Source organism: Acromyrmex echinatior, chromosome 16, assembly GCF_024713525.1.
Source record: "Acromyrmex echinatior isolate Ae372 chromosome 16, ASM2471352v2, whole genome shotgun sequence".
NCBI classification, from domain to species: domain Eukaryota; kingdom Metazoa; phylum Arthropoda; class Insecta; order Hymenoptera; family Formicidae; genus Acromyrmex; species Acromyrmex echinatior.
In genome coordinates this window covers 10,055,175-10,061,862 of record NC_141867.1, presented here as the reverse complement: position 1 = coordinate 10,061,862, position 6,688 = coordinate 10,055,175, and the positions used below count along the sequence as shown (strand labels likewise).

The window sequence follows — 6,688 nt, the reverse complement described above, 5'->3', positions numbered from 1 at the left end:
CATTCTCTTTGTCTCGCACCGAGGATGTCGACGAAAAATTGCAGCGGCTTGATAAGAGGTTTAAAATGTCTATCCAACGCGATAGACGTGATCTCCTCGATTTTAGAGCGCGATGTTTCTCGCGAATCGACTCACTCGTCTTCTCGATCTTTCTCGCTCTTCTTCTTTTTTACGCTCACGCTCATGCACATCTACCATGTTTGTTTCTGGCGAAGTATCGACAACGACTGATGACGTTATGGTATCGCGAACTTGTTAAATCCTTTTCTGTATCTACCGTTTGTAAGCGCACTGTCCTTATCTATCACTAAAAATCCATATTTTTTGACAACAGTCGCGACACAACGTTCAAAATTCATCGTACGATATGTAGGTGATCATTCACGTGATCGTTATAAACGTGTTTCAAGTTGGTATGATCCTGTTTGAACAGGATAAACAGGTTCATGTTATTGCGTATCAGATGTTTAGATATCATCGCATATGTCTGACAGAGATAGAAACAGTTGACGTTCGCGTGGTGACTCATCGAGAAATATTCTCTCACCGTATTCTTGTCACATGCCACGTCGTCAAAGGTAGAAATAGAATTTGGACACGCCTCGTTCGGTGGAATGACATCAGTGTTGTTGAAGAACATAAAATAGCCGATTTCATCGATAGAAGTAGTAAAGGAAGGCGGGTTCTAACTCAGGGGCTAGAGGGGAACGCAGGGTGCGGGGAAGTACTTGTAGGCGCGGGGGATACCTAACGCAGGGAAAAGAGGGGGAAAGGTCTAGGCTCCTACACAATAGGGTTCCTTTTTTTTTGTTATCAAAATTTGACCATGTTTTTCTTTAAAAATGCATCGATAATAAAGGTTTGAATTTGACCATGACATATTTTTCTTTAAAAATGCATCGATAATAAAAGCTTGCATGTTAGAGAAAGATAGAGCGCGCGTAACGTGCTATGAATAAAGAAAGGATGGAAGAATTAATAGAGTACGAGTTTCTTTTGTACGATACAGTTTTTTCAATTTTTATGGTTTTTCCTGGCGCGTCGAAGCAAAGGATGGGAAGTAAAAGACAATACACATGAAATAAGGCGAACAAAAATGTTTTATTTACATCTTATTACACCGGTTTTCGTACTTATTAAAAACTAAAGCTAATAGTTCGCAATCGACGAACTGATGTCCATTGAAAATGTCGCTATCACATATAATGTTCTCAGATGTTGGAGAATCGTGTATATTTGGTATCTACCGTATCGACGAGTCGAACTAATCGTTCGAACGTTACATCGATACACCCGTTAAAGTCAAACATACGGCGTAGCGTCGTATCGGTCATCATAATGCGTACGGATGAAGAATCGAGACGTACGAGCGTAGCATACCAACACTGACAGTTAGCGGTCCAACGCTTATAAAATTATCCTTGTATTCGTTTTGAAACATTTGTTAATATTTGTAAATATTTCCTCTCTGCTAGAGGCTCTTCTACGTTTCGAGAGACAGCGATAGTTCGTGTCCGCGATGATCTCCAAGGGCGATCTCCACGTAACTCGGTGGGCCAACGTTGATTCCAATTTCCAAAAATTTGTAGCTCGTATTCATCAGATCGCAACGTCTGCTCAGTAAACGCACCGCACGATGCTCTGTACTGTGTATATACATAATGTTAAAAAACGTTTCTTTTGTGTATAGAACGTTGAATAACTTATGGTATATTTCTTCTTCACATCGTACGATGCACTGCTCTCTTTAGCGTACATTTTTTCAACCGTTCGTACAAGCGGGTACCGTAAAACTGATTGCATCCGTGTAAATGGTAATACTTCTGGAATCGATGAGAGAAGACAGGTCCTCCCCCATCTTTCCAAGAATTTCGAACATGTTGCGACACGTTTTTCAAGTCTTTCTACATATTTTCTTTGTCATGAATTTATACATACGTTTATACATACGTTTATACACACGTACATACATACGTTTATACACACGTACATACATACGTTTATACGCACATACGTACGTTTATACATACGTTTATACATACGTTTATACATTACAAAGGAAGGGAAAAGAAATACATAATAAATACGTTAATGTATTTTTATTTAAAAAATTCTTTTGCAACCACCAGTTATATATTTTCAATACATTTTGTAACGCGCAATTCTTAACATGTTGTCCAAATCGTATAATATTAGTAACATCTAGATTAGATAAAGATTCCATGTCTTCGTAAACTGCATCCAGGGTCTCAATGTAAATGTGTTCTCGCTCATCGTCCAGAAGCAAGTTCCGCAGCCACGTTCGTTTCTCGCGTCCCTTGACATACACGACAGCATCATCTTCAAATACAGTCATCGTAATTAGACGTTTTGCCTCGTTGTACGGGATCGTCCCGTCCTCCCATTGCAATCCATGGTGATAAGCAATTAACCAGGAGGCGCAAAACCTGTCGGATCTTGTCAAAAAATTCCATGGCACGGGACTCGTAAAAATGTAATGCGTGAGAACGGTTCCCTGTTTCAGCACCGCCACTTCCTCCACGATAAATTTCTTATTAACGATGAATCCTTGCAGATCCACGAACGTTGGCATGAGCATGTTGTCGAGAAAACTGCAGTCGATTGCGGTCGATTGCGATGTATCGTAGATCTTATCGTGTTAGAGGTGCACTTAGGTGATTTTGCGTACAACGTTGGTCAATGGATTATACTAAATCACGCGATCGTGTATGATGAGACAATAGGCTGTTGTATTTGCAGATACATCCTCTTTACATTCAAAATCTAATCGCACGTCCACGGTGCCACTCTTGATTGATTCGTTCTGTCGAGAGCAATCGATGATCACGAATGGACCATTACGTAAAAAAGTTGTAAAAGTGAGACTCGGCTCGAGATACTCGTATCCGTAGTAGCCCTTGCAAAAACGCGCGGACAATTCGTACAGAATCGCATATCTGTTTTTGTCAAAATCCAGATTCAAGTCATCGTATGGATAACATTCCGAATTCAGGTAAAGTTTCGCATTGGTTAATTTACAGTCGTCGAATCGACTTACATCCTCGGACATGACGTTTTTTCGACCTGTTCGCATAACGGAAATACGTAGCGCGGCTTCTCGAGCTGAGTAGCCGTCTTGATGGCCCACGAACGCTTAGTTGTGCTCTGCAAGTATGGAAATTCGTACAAATCCCACGAGCGAAAAGCCATGCTCAGATATCGTCCGCTCTCCAAAGCACGCAGCATCGACAGCTTATTTATCTCGCTCAATAACACATGCGGCATTCGCCACTGTACTTTGAATAATTCGAGCGTTGACTCTACCGCCGGATCTCCCGTTAGACAATTGTTGTCGTTGCGCGCTCGTATTAAAATCAACTCGTGACGAGCATTAATCACCACGCGTTTGTAATTTTCGCAAAATCCCAGCAGTACGTAGAGCGGTACACAGAAATTAAAATATCCGGCTACAGTAGTCTGCGCATCCCAGCCGGCATTCCGTAGAATCACGCTTCTGTCGGACGACACTGTTACATAGTTTTTGAGCGTGCTAGTTATACCACACATTTCTATTATGATCAATCTCCACACCATTGAGTTCATATCGAATCTCATCGAATATGAACGCGACGCAATTATTTCCCAATGTCACATGAGCATCCTGGACCGCTTTGTTCTTCGTCAGTTTTCCCTCGACATATAGAAAGCTTTCGTACTGCAGTGTGTACAGATCCTGTTGCTGTATGGATATTCTTATTTCGTCGCTGTAGCCGAATGTTGTATTAGCGAACGGGTCGTACGTGTGAGTTTCAATCTTGACGATGCGATCGTCAAAGATCGGCTTGTCTTTAATGTTTAAGATATCAGTCATCTTAAAAATTGCGCACCACGAATCCCAAAGATTGTAAAAATTTAACTTTCGACGCACTGAGTTTCTTCTTGCTGACGCAGTTGGATGAGCGAGCGTTATCGAGCGGTGATGTTACCAGCTTTGTAAAGAATGCGTTACCTCTCTGCGTGCGCTCCGCTCCGTTCAATACGAGCATCTCACGCTCGCTATCGCTGTCGTGTAATCTGACGGTGACCTCCTCTCCGCGAAAATCGAGCAATCGTCCGTTCTGGTCGACGACGCGTATCGTTAGATCCGTAATGCTCCGTACCGTGATCGGCAGGTAAATGATCTGCGTCGGCCTCTCCGATATCTTATATCCTGGTGGCACGCTCGGCGAAAATGCGTGTATCGTGTGCGCGCTTTTGCCGTTGCTGTACGCGCCCGCGGTCACGTTACACTCTACGCGGATAACGTTTACGTTCATTATGTTGATCAACATGTTCGATTCGTGCCATCTTCGCGGTCGCAGTATACGCTTCGACGAGAATCCCAGCAGCGATCCAATGCTGTTAGGCTTATCAAAGTTTATTCTGCATGCACATTTAATCTCGCATCTCATCGTGTTGTAGTTTGCGCGCAGCGTAATCGGGTATTCTCCACCCTCACAATTATCATCATCAGTGTCATTGTTGTTGTTGATGTTGTTGTTATTGTCATTGTTATTGTTGTTGTGTTGTTGTTGTTGTTGTTATTGTTGTTGTTGTTGTTGTTGTTGTTGTTGTTGTTGTTGTCACCACGCACTACGCCAACGGTTTCAAGTGCGTTGCGGTGCGAACGTTTCCGTAAAATCGTACGTTTCAAAAATTCATTTATGTCTCGCACTTCGTACGAATCCTCGGGAATTGTAATTTCTGCATCGTCTTTGTCAAAATAAAATTTATTGTTTGATTTGTTTACATTCGGTATCGTGTGATAAGTCTCAAAAATCGCCAGACCGAACTCGTAATCGCCGTCACTCAAATCTATGGAGGGAAAGTAGTTCGCCGCGAGGATGGTGCTCTTCCCCCTCAGCATAAGTGTCAGCGACATGATGGAAAAAGCGTTCGACTAATACTGAGATTTTACAGCACCTCGTCGAGCTTTTTAAATTCACGCGCGTCTACCGTTTGCGTAGAAACCGCAGACACATTTGACCGCAGAAGTTCTGATTGTATGTCTGATAGGACGTACGATTGTACTCTATCGTCGTAGCACCGTTCTCGAAATATCGCACTAGTTCCTTGGGCGGTCGAAGATTACCGAAACTATCGAAGTATACGACGCGGTTGTTCCTCTTGGCGTACGCTACCCAGTGAGTACCCGGCCCGGTCGCATAGTCCAGATTCACGACACCGCTTTCGTTTCGGTGCACTCCGCTCGTCGGTAAAGCGTTACGCATGAAAACACCTCTAAAGTACGATACGCGCATACGTCTCGCGAGCACGTCCAATTGCACGTTGGTAATTGCACCCGAGGGCATTTTTATCGTCTCTTTGGCGTCGTATACTTTAACAGTTTTGATATTCTTCGACCACTCAAGGAACTGATGCCATATTTCTGGAACGGTAGAGTACAATCGCACATCTTATCAACCATACGATCAGAGCTTCTGCGCACAGATGTGCCTGTGATTTCTACGAATAGTCGACGCTCGTAAATTTAAAAAACTTAACGATGTGTCGTACAATTGCAGTATTGGTCGAACGCTTTTTCCATCATTTCGCTGACGCTTACACTGAATGGAAAGAGCAGCCTCCTCACGAATCTACTTCCCCGCCATAGATATGAGTGACGGCGATTATGAACTTGGCCTGATGATTTTATAATTTATCACACGATACCGAACGTAAACAAATCGAACAATAAATTTTATTTCGGCAAGGACGATGTAGAAATTACAAGTCCCGAGGATTCATACGAAATGCGTGATATAAATGAATTTTTGAAACATATGATTTTATGCATTGCGACGCGCCCGATGTCGGTGATGCGGCACACGGCGAGAGCAACAACAACAATAACAACAACAATGATGACGACGACGAAGGATGCGGAATATCCGATAACACTCCGTGCAAACAACAACACGATGAGATTAGATGCGCCTACAGAATAAACTTTGACAAGCCCAACAGCATTAGATCACTGCTGGGATTCTCGTCGAAGCGTATACTGCGACCACGAATCAGACGTGTCGATCAACATAATGAACGTAAACGTTATCTGTGTCGAGTGTAACGTGACCGCGGGCGCGTACAGCAATGACAAAAGCGTGCACACGATACACAAATTTTTGCCGAGCGTGCCGCCAGGATATAAGATATCGGAGAGGTTGGAGATCATTTATCTGCCGATCATCGCACGGAGCATTACAGATCTAATGATACGCTTCATCGAACGGACCAGAACGGACGATTATTCGATTTTCGAGGAGAAAAGATCACTGTTAGGTTGCACGTACGACGGCGACAGTGATGACGCGAGCGTGAGATGCTCGTGCTGAACGGAACGGAGAGAAATAACGTATTCTTTACAAAGCTGATGATATCGTCGCTTGATAACACTCCATCATCCAGTTGTATCAGCAAGAAGAAATTCGGCGCGTCAAACAATAAATTTTTACAATCTTTGGGATTCGAGATGCGCAATTTTTGAGATGATTGATATCTTGGATATTACCGGTGAGTCGATCTTTGACGATCTCATCGTCAAGATTGAGACTCACACGTACAACTCGTTTGCTAATATAACATTTGGATACAATGACGAGATAAGAATACCCATACAGGATTTGTACACGTTGCCGTGCGAAAGTTT

At 43.0% G+C, this 6,688-nt stretch overlaps 1 pseudogene; it reads right to left on the bottom strand.

Annotated features, from left to right (window-relative positions):
• Nucleotides 1-789: 789 nt before the first annotated feature.
• LOC147907163 (uncharacterized) lies at nt 790-3,884 on the bottom strand (annotated as a pseudogene).
• Between the last annotated feature and the right edge of the window lie 2,804 nt (nt 3,885-6,688).